Source organism: Haematobia irritans, chromosome 3 (assembly GCF_050003625.1).
Source record: "Haematobia irritans isolate KBUSLIRL chromosome 3, ASM5000362v1, whole genome shotgun sequence".
NCBI classification, from domain to species: domain Eukaryota; kingdom Metazoa; phylum Arthropoda; class Insecta; order Diptera; family Muscidae; genus Haematobia; species Haematobia irritans.
Window position 1 is genome coordinate 41108099 of NC_134399.1, and position 14306 is coordinate 41122404.

General features: G+C 30.9%; 2 non-coding genes across 2 annotated transcripts; both read left to right on the forward strand.

Annotated features, from left to right (window-relative positions):
- The first annotated feature begins 10133 nt into the window (after window positions 1-10133).
- On the forward strand, window positions 10134-10204 carry LOC142232464 (small nucleolar RNA U18). Its single transcript, XR_012721144.1, has one exon. It is a non-coding gene; the product is annotated as a small nucleolar RNA U18 (small nucleolar RNA).
- Window positions 10205-11945: 1741 nt separating this feature from the next.
- Window positions 11946-12015, forward strand: LOC142232468 (small nucleolar RNA U18). The gene has a single exon (XR_012721148.1). It is a non-coding gene; the product is annotated as a small nucleolar RNA U18 (small nucleolar RNA).
- The last annotated feature ends 2291 nt before the right edge of the window (window positions 12016-14306 follow it).

A 14306-nucleotide genomic window follows, 5' to 3' on the forward strand; every position in this document is an offset into this window, starting at 1 on the left:
TTCTCTAACGTGAACTTCTATACAATAATGTTCTCTCTTTAATGAACAAAATTTCAAAAACACTGTTTTCCCCTTCCAATTTTCTTGTATTCTGATATAGTTTCTGCATAATAAAGTAATTTTCTGGTCCTGTCAAGATTCATTATATGGAAGTTCGACTGTAATTGCTTGATTAAAAATAATCATGTTTTTGTTTACAACAACAACACGCTCTATAATATAATTACATTGAAACATGTGTTTATATGCAACATTTTGTTGAATTTTTAGCCGAGATTTGATATAATTGGATCTCAAAAATGAGACATTACGAAGAAGCTTCATGATCAGATATGAACAGTATGTCTTATTTTTAAAATCCAATCAGATTAATTTCTATATGAATTAAATGCAAAATGGATAAGGATTCATTGTTTTTTTTTTTTTGTGTATTGTAAATTATTATTAGCTTCTAGGGCACTATTCAATTAAAACTATAGTATTAGGAGAATGCAGCTATTTTATTTATCTGTTTATTTTATTCCACACAATGTACTAATTCTTGTGTTCATTAATAGGCAGTAATACCGAAAGATATTTCCTGCTTTTAATAACTCTTCAATGTCATACAGGCGCAAATGCCGAAAATGGGAGATTTCATTTTGCAATTCAAAAATATATCTTTCAAAAAAAAGCAAGGTGCTAATTTATTGGATCTCTTTCTTGCTAATAATAAATATGGATTCTTAAATGTGTTTCACGACTTACATGTTGACATTAAACATTACATGACATTAAAAGTTAATTAACTCCACAATTCTGCGTATTTACTAAAAATTCATTCTAGCATAGCTAAGAAAGTGCCTTTAATTTCATTCAATTTAATCGTGAATTGCGAAAGCAATGGTTATACATTTGTATTATATTCTTTTGTATCGAAACGGGCATTTATAACGTTTACCAAATATAACTTTGAATATTTTTTATTTCTTGATTTCCTTATCGATCTAAACAAAAAACAATAATTCCGGGATCGATATTGTTGATTTCTTCGTAGTAAAAAAGGTCGTTACGATTTCTCGTCGTGGTTTCAAATAAGAAAATGGAAGTAAATATATGGATTATATATAAACTTTTTAATTGAGAATTATTAAAATATATAGTGACAAAATATTAAATAGAAACTGAACCCAAAATTTTCTTGCTGATTGTCGGGGGTTTCTGGGTATTTCATAACCAAGTTAATATAAATTCTGTTATTTATTTAGGGGATTGTTTTATTTCGTTTATAAAATGTATGTGGTTTTGAATGATTAATGTGTGTTTGTGTATAGTGTATATGTCATGACGGATGAATGTCTACATTTTGTGAATTTTCTCTGTATGACTGACTGGTGTGTATTGTGTATTTTTAAAGGGATTGCTACTTTTAAAATATATTTGATTATATTCTGGCGCTTTGGAAAATAGTATATTATATTACAATCGCCATAAGCAAATGTATGGATGTACATATGTACAAGGCGTTGAGAAGAAATTTATGGATCTACAAAAACCTAATAATTCCTGGATGGAAAATGGGATACATTCGAGTCATCAAAACATTCTTGTGAACATCGAGGCATATATGATATATATATATCTTATCTGAATGAAATTTTACTGGGATATCAACACACTTCACCTATACTAAATGATAGTATTGAAGCCCACATGAAATATGAACAACTTTGCCAATATTAAATGAAACTTTTATTATTTGCCACGAGGTAAGAACTTAAAACAAAAAAAAAAACTAATATAACCCGAATCTTCCTCCATAAAAAAACGTTATAATTGTTTGCTCTACCTTCTTAGTATACCAATATTAATTTGTTAATGTTTTTGTATAATATATATGCTTTATATCCAAATTATGAGATTGGCGTAAGATTCGGGTTGTTAACAAAATAAAAATATATAATTATGAAAATTAATCTCCTTCCTTATTCCTGTAGTCTTTTTCAATTCATCTTGTTTATTTAAATTCAACTAATTTTATTTAGAAAATTTAAAGGAGTAGAAGAATTGTCTTAGAACCCTTATTTTCAAATTTCGCATAAAGGAAATGGTCATCTCTGAACGATGTAGCCGGAATATCAGTGAATGATTCGTTATTACAGACAATTATATTTAAATCACTGTTCTAAACATATTAACTAATCGTTCGAATTATATTATCTGTTGCCAGATGCTAGGACCTCAAGTGACGGTTCAAATGCAACGGTAAATCTTTTTTTTTTGCAAACAAAAGTTCCCTAACTCAAAAAGGTTTATTGTACAAATTAAAAAAAAAAAAAAAAAAAAAAAACAAATGTTAAAATCTTGGCATTCAATCCACTTACTCAATTACTTTTAGTTCTGGATACTACTATTACTATTTTTGAAACAAAAGCAATCGATGTCTGATGTTTGTAATTTCGGCGAAGTTAAACAACAACGGATTTTCAAGAAAAAATAATAGTTTTGTATATTCCCATTCCCAAATAATCTTAATAATACTAGCTATCGAATACGCAACGTTTTCTTGACTTATTCGTTATTTTTTTTTATATAAGACATTCCTGAATTTTAAAATAGGACCAAAATATGTTTATTTGTTTCCACCATATTTAGGTTTGAGTTTGAAAAATAATAAATCAGCAAATTGTGATTACCTTCCCCTTTTTAGCAGATATTTCTGCTGTGTCTACTAACAAATTTCTTTTGGTGTAGTGTAATGCAGAATGCATAATGCAGTAATACAGTATTTAGTTAATAATTTCAATACTTTAACCATATTCTCATAATTTCTAAACCAAAGAACGAAAACTAAAAATGTATATACAATATATTTTGCATTTGACTTCACTATTGCCATGGGATTCATGCCTCGCTTCATACCTGTGAAGTAACGAATTAATATGTACTTTTACGTGCTCTCTGAGCACAAATTAATCATACATTAATGTTGATGAAGACATAAATTAGCCCAATGATGCGCGATCATAATACTCAAAATTGTGAGTTTTCTTGAAAATATTTTTCGAGAGGTTAACGTTTCTTTCGTTTTCTGTTCATGCCACGGAGCCTACCTTAGGATAAAAAAACAAACAAAAAATCAAATGGGATGTATCTATTTTTTTTACATCTTCAATAGTAATATAATAATTGGTTTAGAACAATGTGGATACTAATCGAGCCATATCATTTAAGACTTGACGTACATGTGCAATTTTGAACATTATCACCATCTATTTACTTAAATAGTACGCGATTTAGAAATATATCATTAAATGTTTATAATATAAAATTAAAAATGTTGAAATATACCGATTTCTAACACACGTCTACTCTTCAGCAAAGCTATAAGTTATTAGGCTAAATATACTGTGCAACATATATCCATGGTATAGCCAGTGGACTAAAAATGTATGGTTCAAATATAAAGTTTAGGGTAAAATGTAACAATTTAACCACCTATATCGTATTAATTTGCTGTTCGCATTTCACGTATGAAAAAAACTGATGTTCCCCTTTATATTCACAAAACTTAGCATTTTATTGGATTAAAAAAAAAAAATAATACTAATACCGTAGTATTAAACAGCTAAATTCGGAAAATTTGGCAAAATTTTTTTTGTATAAATTGGACCGGTTTATTCTTTAAATTTCGTGTTTTCATTTTTTTTTTGCTTGAGGTTTGGCTCAGCATGGTTTCTCAAAGTGTTAAGTTGTCGAAATGAACCCAAATCCAGCAATATTAATAATTGTAATATAATGAGCATTGTCCGTGCCACATACATTTCCATATTAATCGTTTCATATTTGGTATCCGCAAGCCCTATTACGCATATTGCAAGGAAATACAATTTCAAGTGTAGGCCCATATGAAATTTCTAAGATATTTGCTTGAATTCTGTTTTTTTATGATTTGTATTGCACAGTTAAAGTTCTCAGTGGTGGACATGAGGTCCCCGGTCGCCTAAATTTTGTGCACATTTATTTATTTACCAAGTATACCGGTACGAAATGAGTGTTTTTTTTTTCGTGTGACATCCATTTTCCACATCTTTCCCATAGCCTTTGAAAGGTCAGAAATTGTTTGTTGTGCAAAATTTAGCATTGCTGTCATTTACTTTTGACTCAAAATGTCATCTGCATCCAATTCGGTGTCTTCAAACTTTTTTGGTGGTTTTCCCACATCCTTCATTTCTCACAGCAAAATCATTATTTCTGAACCGTTGAAACCATCTTGTGCACGTTGCTTCTGATAGAGCATGATGACCATATGCCTCGACAAGCATTCGATGCGACTCTGTAGCACTTTTCTTCAAATGAAAACAAAAAATTAATGCTTTCCGCAAATCATCACTTTCTGGTACAAAATTCAACATGTTATGTCATAGCAACCAAACAAACAAAATAAGGCCTAGTTCACAACAGATGCTCCCTGTCGAGATATTTATCTGTATCTTGACACTCACTTCATACCCGTATACCTGGTAGGAGGCGTCCAGTTATAATTTTAATGTGTTAACATAGCAAACGTCTAACGACATTGTCCACTTTTGAGATGTGTCTGGTTTTCAGATAGTCCAAGTTTGAGAAGTGTATATATATGCTCATGTATAACGACGATATTCAAAAAATTAGTTTTTTTTTTTAATTTAAAAATGCTTAGAACAATGACTGGGAACACCTATTTAAAAAAGGAGGAATTACAAGAAATGTTATTAAAAATTGGCTCTTTATTTATATATTTTATATTTATTCCCAAACCTCAGAAATATTTTATTGAAAAAAATCTTAAAATTGTTCAATGCAAAAGGGACTCTAATATACAAGTCCGGAAGTCTATTATGTTTCGGGCTTTGATAACCTCATCATCGCCATATTTTTATACCCTGCGCCACACTGTGGAACAGGGTATTATAAGTTAGTGCATATATTTTCAACACCCAGAAGGAGACGAGATAGAAACATGGTGTCTTTGGCAATAATGCTCAGGGTGGGTCCCCGAGCCGATCTAGCCATGTCCGTCTGTCCGTCTGTCTGTGAACACATTTTTGTGATCAAAGTCGCAGTTTTAGTCCAGTCGACTTCAAATTTGGCACAAGTTTCTGTTTTGCGGGCAGAATAGAACTCTATTGATTTTGGAAGAAATCGGTTCAGACTTAGATATAGCTCCCATATATATCTTTCGCCCGATATGCACTTATATGGACCCAGAAGCCAAAGTTTTACCCTGATTTGCTTGAAATTTTGCACAAACATCACGCTTAGTCGTATAGTCAAGTTTGCAAAATTTGATTGAAATCGGTTCAGATTTAGATATAGCTCCCATATAAATCTTTCGCCCGATATGGACTTATATGGCCCCAGAAGTCAGAGTTTTACACTAATTTGCTTGAAATATTGCACAAGGAGAACAATCAGTACTACAGTCAAATGTGCCGAATTTGATTGAAATCGGGATTTACGTTAAAATTTGCACAGTGAGTAGAATTAAAGTACTTAACATGCATGTCAAATTTGGTTCAAATCGATTCAGATTTCGATATAGCTTCCATATATATGTTTTTCCAATTTGAGCAAAAATGGCCAGAATACCCACATTTTTCTTATAAAATCGCCACTGCTAAGTCGAAAACTTGTAAAAGTGACTCAAATCTTCCTTTATTTCTAATACATATCAATCGACCGATAAATCATAAATACACTTTTGCGAAGTTACCCCAAAATTAGTTCAGATTTAACCCTTTCACTACCGATGTCCACATAGAAGGACATTCGAAAAAGACACCAAAATCTATTTTCCCACTTAGTTTCGATTTATTTCTCTATGTTATTTTAAAGTAGAGGCTTTAATCTAAATAATTTATAATTATTTTCCATGTTGGTGAGCACTAAAATGCATTTTTATAAACTTATTTAACAATAAACGAAAAATATGAAAATTTGAGACAATTTTTCTATTGTATGTTTCTAGTAAATGGACATTTATACAAAAACTATAGCTGATACTTTTTCAATTTCTTTTTTGTATTTTTTCTCACACTTTGAAAGATATTATAAGCCAAATAACGCTTATTTTCGTAAGGCCATTTGGCCACAATTCAAGAATCAAATTTTCAGAACAAGCTCATATAGCTTTTGAAGTATTTGAGGTAGGATCTCAAAATGACAATTTTTGTTTTACATGCTGTAAAAATAGAAGAAAAATTAAAGTTTTTAACATTAGGTTTATTTCGGTAGTGAAAGGGTTAAATGTTTCCCATATTTTTTTCTAACATTGTGTTCCACCCCAGGGCATTAGCCGACTTAAATTGCAGAACACATTTGACGGATTTGGTATGGTATCGAAAATGTGGATCTACAAAGTGGTCCAGGGCCCCGCCCGACTTTAGACTTTCCTTACTTGTTTTATTTATTAATGAGCATCATGCACTTCTTAACTAACTTTCTAAAAGCAATAGTATTTCTTGAACCACTTGATTCATGGCGGATTAGACGTTGTTATGGACAAACGGTATTTTTACGAATTTTAGAAATATATCAAATATCATTAAATAAACATGTACGCTAAGTACCATTCCACAAAATGCTGACTTTTTGTAATAAATGTGTACCCATTTTGTATAATATGCATTAGTTTTTTCATATTTTTTGAGAAACAATAGTTTGCGGAAAGGTTTTAGAATGTGTGTCGCATTGTAGAAATTTAAGGAAATTTATGAATCCCACAAATCACTAAAATTATACAATATAATTAAATTTTTCATGTTATCCAAATAAAAGCAATGCTTAAGGGGTTTCTCCCCAATTAAAATTCTAATTAAATAAACTTTTTAATAAAAAAACAGCAGAAAGTAATGTTTGCCTATTTTGTTTCCAAAGAACTCTCAGTTGCTCATTGCAGCATATACATTTGACTAAACGTTGACAAAATCTATAGATTATCGTCTTCCGATGAATGGCTTTTTAGTATGAGAAACAATAAAAGAAACTAAAAAAATGAGTATTTCTCAAAATTAATAAGTTTATTTTTTATTTTCATAAAATTTCAGTTTATTGTGGCTAATGTGCGATAGTGGACTAAGTTGCAAGTAGGAATGGCGATTTTTTCGATACATGAGAAAGGTGAGTATTATTGAAATAATAGTAACATTTTTTGTTTTCTTATATTTTTTATTCCCTGCATCACATTCCCAGCAAAAAAATTGGAAGTTCTTCCAAAGGCATAACTTTAAAAGCACATCCAAAAGATGTACTCCCAAAGATTTTCTTTATTCTAACTACACAGAAAGTTCTTTTAATTCAACTCGCTTTTGTCTTATTTTTTAATGCGTAAATTTAATTTTTGTGTTTCAAAGGTTAAATTACAAAGGTTAAAAACAGAGTAGGCATTAATAAAATGGTATTAATTATTGAAATTTTGTCGAAAAAAAATCTAAATCCATTCAAGAAATATTGCGAATTTTTCAAAATATTTTAATTCAAACGTTTCTGACAAGCGTTAGAATGCATTACAAATCATAAAAATTTATAAAAATGATTTATTTGACAAAATATTACAAAATTTTTTAATTCACAACCAATTCACAAAACAATGAATTCGGATCACACCTTAAGAAATAATGCAAATTCAGTGCAACGACTGTCGAAATGGTGGACATCCGTCCTATGACAAGCCCATGTTAAATTCATCGCTTCTGTGCCAATTTTGCACTACTTCTGGATCCAAAAAGATCATTTTCACTACTTTTTTTGCGACGCTTTTTTTGCTGGGAAGTTTAATCTATTATCAATGATTATAACTCCGGATCTAATTCCTGAATATACCTTACCTACATTATCAAAAACATTTGTGTAGACTCGTCTAAATGAGATTTTTATCAAATCATGTTGCTGTAATTTATAATCTGTAATATCTCTAATTATAATCATTTCTTTTGCATTCGTAGAACGACAGAACAAAAAAGGCGTCGAAACATTTTTGGTGAGTATACTAAATATTTTAAAACATATATAAAAAACTATAGTTTGTGGTGGAATTAATTTTGATTGGCAATTTATTTAGCAAACACTATAAAAATTCATTTTTTTTATTAATTACGCCCATTTTCATGTGCTCCGTTAGCTAACGAACTTTTAATTCGTACTACGGACATATCTGACATCTTGCTTATATATTCCATATGTCAGTTAGGATCTTAACTGCTGATTCTCAGTTAAAGTTAACCGGAGAGAAGATATTTCGATTTTACTTTCTGTTAACTGGGAGTTATTCTTATCGTTTTATCGTGATAAAAATGTAATAAAGTTGTTCTATTAATCAGAAACTTTCCATCATAAACTAGATATTCATTTTCTCAATGATTATACACCCGGATCTAATTACTGAATACCTTACCTACATATTTAAAAAAAATGCTGTGTAGACTTCATTCAATGAGAATATTCTATATATGTTTTTAGCATTTAAATGAAATGTGTCTTTTTTATAATCTATTCATAAATATATTTATATATATTTGCAGACATCTGGCATCACGGTGGGCTTGTCTATATTGGGACCAAGAACTTGAGGTAAATATATAGTATATGTTGCTAAAATAATCTACTTGTTTAATTTTTGTCTATTCTTATTCAAATTAATAATAATTTCTATGATGACACAAGTTACCGTATGATATATAATGACTAAATTCATTCGGCTGCGCTATATTGCGTACTGATTTCAAATGTAGAATAATTAATGTTTATTAAAGTTGCCTAAATTGTATAAATTGTAGTCACAAACGCTATATTTTTCTTATATTTTAGGATGCTATACATCTCGTAATACTATGAGAGAACAGTGGGAATCTCGCATACATGACGTCGATTTCTCGATAATTAGAATGCCAAGATGATCTTTGGCATTTCTATGCTTGGAAGTTGCGTTCTCAGGCGTGTCAGTATTCAAAAGGTTTGTATATTTTCTTGTAAATCGGATCTATGCAAGATCTATCATTTTTTATTTAATTCTTCAATACCATATGATTTCTATATTTATTTTGTTCAAGAATAGTTTGTGACACATTTTTTTTTAAAGACTTGGGACTAGGCATACCAATTTCGGCTTTTTTAAGTTCGTTTATCGAAAGTTTATATGAACTCTGTGTATGGGCTCAGAGGTCATTCGTTAATTAAAAAACTTGGGGTTTTCCCTACGAACCAATGATGTTTTGTGTTTCAAAGGTCAGAATGTACATGGCATGTGTAACTTTTACGTTATCGATTTAACCGAAATCCAAATATATATATATTCTTATGTGAAAAAGTTCTAAACTCTTAAAATGTTACACTCAATTTTTAAAGAGATGTAAAGATATGATATGTCAATTAGTTTTCCAAAGTTCAAATATTCGAAAATCCAAAAATTAAGGTTTACCAATTTTTCAGCCGAAAGTCGAAGTAATCCTTTCAATATTCATTACAGTCACAGTTATATAGAACATAACTCAATATTTTCACAAATATAAAATAAATTCTTTACACAAAACATATTTGAGACGATCTTAGAGTAAAATGATGAAAAAAGTTACCGTATGATAAAACATGACTATAACCAATACGGCTGCGCTTTGTGCGTACTGATTTTGTTACAAAAATTATCTTAAGATACATTTTATTACCTGTCGTTCCTAATAATACATACATACTTTTTTATATTTTATTTAGATAAATGATTGCGGGAAACCTTTGGCGATCTCTTACACATCAACGGTGTTAAAAAGGTTAGTTTGCTATTGTTTTCGAACGTATTGTATTTTATTACATTCAAAATGATGACAAAAGTTACCGTATGATAAATAATGACTAAATAATTCGGCTGCGCTTTTTTGCGTTCTGATTTTAAAATAAATAAATATTTGTTTTTCATTCATCTCTAAGCAAAAATCTAATATTCTGTATCTATTGCTTTCAGATTTATTTGTGAATCATATTTTTCAACTAGCACTTTGCTATAATAATCAAATGTGTGGACAAACATTATTAAACAATGGATCAGTTTGTAAACTAAAAGGTAAATATTGAATAATTTTTTTATCGTATGTATTTACCTAAATTTTTAAATTTTTTGAAAATCTATGATGAAATTAATTGGTCCGTGTTTATGAATTTAAATTGATTAATTCCTTTCCAATTCCTGAGAAATATCTAGTAACTTATTTGGCTATCAAATGAAATTCTATGCCTTTTAACTAATTAATAAAGGGTGATTCTTTTGAGGTTAGAATTTTCATGCATTAGTATTTGACAGATCACGTGGGATTTCAGACATGGTGTCAAAGAGAAAGATGCTCAGTATGCTTTGACATTTCATCATGAATAGACTTACTAACGAGCAACGCTTGCAAATCATTGAATTTTATTACCAAAATCAGTGTTCGGTTCGAAATGTGTTTCGCGCTTTACGTCCGATTTATGGTCTACATAATCGACCAAGTGAGCAAACAATTAATGCGATTGTGACCAAGTTTCGCACTCAGTTTACTTTATTGGACATTAAACCAACCACACGAATGCGTACAGTGCGTACAGAAGAGAATATTGCGTCTGTTTCTGAGAGTGTTGCTGAAGACCGTGAAATGTCGATTCGTCGCCGTTCGCAGCAATTGGGTTTGTGTTATTCGACCACATGGAAGATTTTACGCAAAGATCTTGGTGTAAAACCGTATAAAATACAGCTCGTGCAAGAACTGAAGCCGAACGATCTGCCACAACGTCGAATTTTCAGTGAATGGGCCCTAGAAAAGTTGGCAGAAAATCCGCTTTTTTATCGACAAATTTTGTTCAGCAATGAGGCTCATTTCTGGTTGAATGGCTACGTAAATAAGCAAAATTGCCGCATTTGGAGTGAAGAGCAACCAGAAGCCGTTCAAGAACTGCCCATGCATCCCGAAAAATGCACTGTTTGGTGTGGTTTGTACGCTGGTGGAATCATTGGACCGTATTTTTTCAAAGATGCTGTTGGACGCAACGTTACGGTGAATGGCGATCGCTATCGTTCGATGCTAACAAACTTTTTGTTGCCAAAAATGGAAGAACTGAACTTGGTTGACATGTGGTTTCAACAAGATGGCGCTACATGCCACACAGCTCTCGATTCTATGGCCATTTTGAGGGAAAACTTCGGAGAACAATTCATCTCAAGAAATGGACCGGTAAGTTGGCCACCAAGATCATGCGATTTGACGCCTTTAGACTATTTTTTGTGGGGCTACGTCAAGTCTAAAGTCTACAGAAATAAGCCAGCAACTATTCCAGCTTTGGAAGACAACATTTCCGAAGAAATTCGGGCTATTCCGGCCGAAATGCTCGAAAAAGTTGCCCAAAATTGGACTTTCCGAATGGACCACCTAAGACGCAGCCGCGGTCAACATTTAAATGAAATTATCTTCAAAAAGTAAATGTCATGGACCAATCTAACGTTTCAAATAAAGAACCGATGAGATTTTGCAAATTTTATGCGTTTTTTAAAAAAAAAATTATCAAGCTCTTAACAAATCACCCTTTAAAACTGATTTCATTTCAGGTGCATTCGGAATCTATTTTTCATTACACAACTATCACATAATGGGCTTTGTCATAACGGGTAAGTTTAAAATTAAATGATAAGATAGGATAAAATAGCATAGAAAATTATTTTTCCGAGAGTGAAAATAAAACTAAAATCCTACTTTTTAAAATTTTCATGATGGAAAGTTGACTTTTTATATCCTTTCGGTATATATATTTTTTTCTGATTTTGGAAAATTGAATGTTTGACTTTTGCGATCATTAATGTTAACTTTTTTTTATAACAATGTCAACGTCTAAAGGCAATACATCAAATCAAATAACAATGTAAAGGTAATTTTCATTGGCTATATTATCAAAATTTTTATATGTCTATATTCGTGATGAAATTAATTGGTCCGTGTTTATGAAATTATATTGATTATCCACATCCAATTACTGAATAAGCAATTAAAACCCATTATTTATGTAAAATTATGTAACAATATTAATTTTGTTTAAATTCTTATAAATTTTTAGAACATGTACTCCCGCTGTATAAATGGTCCGAAACGAAAGATTTTTACAAAGGTATGTAGCGCGAGCTTCGGCATTCCTTATCTCTTATACATTCACAATTTCCACATATTATCCCTATGTCTAAGATCATTGGATGTAGAATTTAGTGTTTTATAAATGATAATACAGCATCTAATTTGCATGTCCAGCCCAAATGGCATCCTTAGAATATTTAAAGGAAGAATTACTATGTTATATGTCTGTTTTTATACCCTTCACCACTACCTTGGTACAGGGTATAATAAGTTTGTGCATTTGTATGTAACACCAAGAAGGAGTAATCATAGACCAACCTTTTAGTATACGGATCGGCTTAGAATTAAATTCTGAGTCGATTTAGCGATGTCCGTCTGTCTGTCTGTTGATGTATTTTTGTGTGCAAAGTACAGCTCGCAGTTTTAGTCCGATTGTCCTAAAATTTGGTATAGGGTCCTGTTTCGGCTCAAAGACGATCCCTATTGATTTTGATTCAGATATAGCTCAGATTTAGATATAGCTGCCATATATATTTTTCACCGATCTGGTCATAATTGGCGTGTATATCAACCGATCTTCCTCAAATTCCGTACATCCGAATATTTTATGGGTCTCGAAAAACTTGCAAAATATCAGCCAAATCGGTTCAGATTTAGATATAGCTCCCATATATAGCTTTCGCCCGATTTACACTCATTTGCCCACAGACGCCAATTTTTTGCTCCGATTTAGTTGAAATTTTGCACTGGGAGTAGAATTAGCATTGTAGCTATGCGTGCCAAATTTGTTTGCCATCGGTTCAGATTTAGATTTAGCTCCCATATATATGTTTTTCTGATTTCGACAAAAATGGTCAAAATACCAACATTTTCCTTGTAAAATCTCCACTGCTTAGTCGAAAAGTTGTAAAAATGACTCTAATTTTCCTAAACTTATAATACATATATACCGAGCGATAAATCATAAATAAACTTTTGCGAAGTTTCCTTAAAATTGCTTCAGATTTAAATGTTTCACATATTTTTTTTACTAATATTGTGTTCCACCCTAGTGCATTAGCCGACTTAAATTTTGAGTCTATAGATTTGTAGAAGTCTATCAAATTCTGTCCAGATCGAGTGATATTTAAATGTATGTATTTGGGACAAACCTTTATATATAGCCCCCCCCCAACACATTTGACGGATGTGATATGGTATCGAAAATTTAGATCTACAAAGTGGTGCAGGGTATAATATAGTCGGCCCCGCCCGACTTTAGACTTTCCTTACTTGTTTAATAAAAAAATCATTGCCTACTTTCTTCTTATTTTGGACTTGAGGCCTTTATAATAAAAGTTTGTTTTTACGATTTTGATTAATTGTTAAAAATTATTGTCCAATTATCGACTAAACATAGTTAGTCTTCGAAGGGTATATTAAAATTTTAAACCTATAAATAAAAAGATAAAGTAGTAATGAAGAGAGCTTCGTCTGTTTTTCATAAAAATTAATTGCAAAATTATTTTAAAAAATCAGTAGGGTGAGTGCAGCAAATGTGGTATATCCATTTGTTCTTCGATAGCCAAATTTTTTTGTTTTTCTCCGACAATCCTAAGATTTTACCACATTAATTTTACTAGTGTTAGCCATCCACGCAACTATGAGCGAAAAATAAGAAACCCATAATTTCGTATATATTTGCTAATTTATTAAAAAACACATTAAGCACTAATTCATAAAATGTGCAGGTAATGTGGTACACCATAATGCAGATTTTTTTTTTGTAAAAAAATGAATGCAATATATGTATCACAATTGCATACATTTTATGCTTATTTAGTACGCGTCAGTTCTTTACATACGAAAATTAATAAATTGAAAATATACCTTCACACAAAAACGAATGATTAAGAACCACAAAAGAAAAATACATTCGAGCACAGGTAAATGTGATTTTTTCAACTGGCACAAAGAAAGAGTTTCAAAAATCAAACTGATCTTCGATTACTTCATTCTCTTACAGCCACAATCTATTCAGCTTGATTTAGTTATTCGTATGTTGTTAGATATTATTAAAATAACTACAATATTTTGTAATTCCTTATATAAAGACGATGATCTGACGAGAAAAGCAAATATTTGTTTTGAGAATTCGTAAACCACAACGGTTAAGATAATTAATTTTGAATTTTATAAAAATACTCCTTTTAAAGATGAATTAAA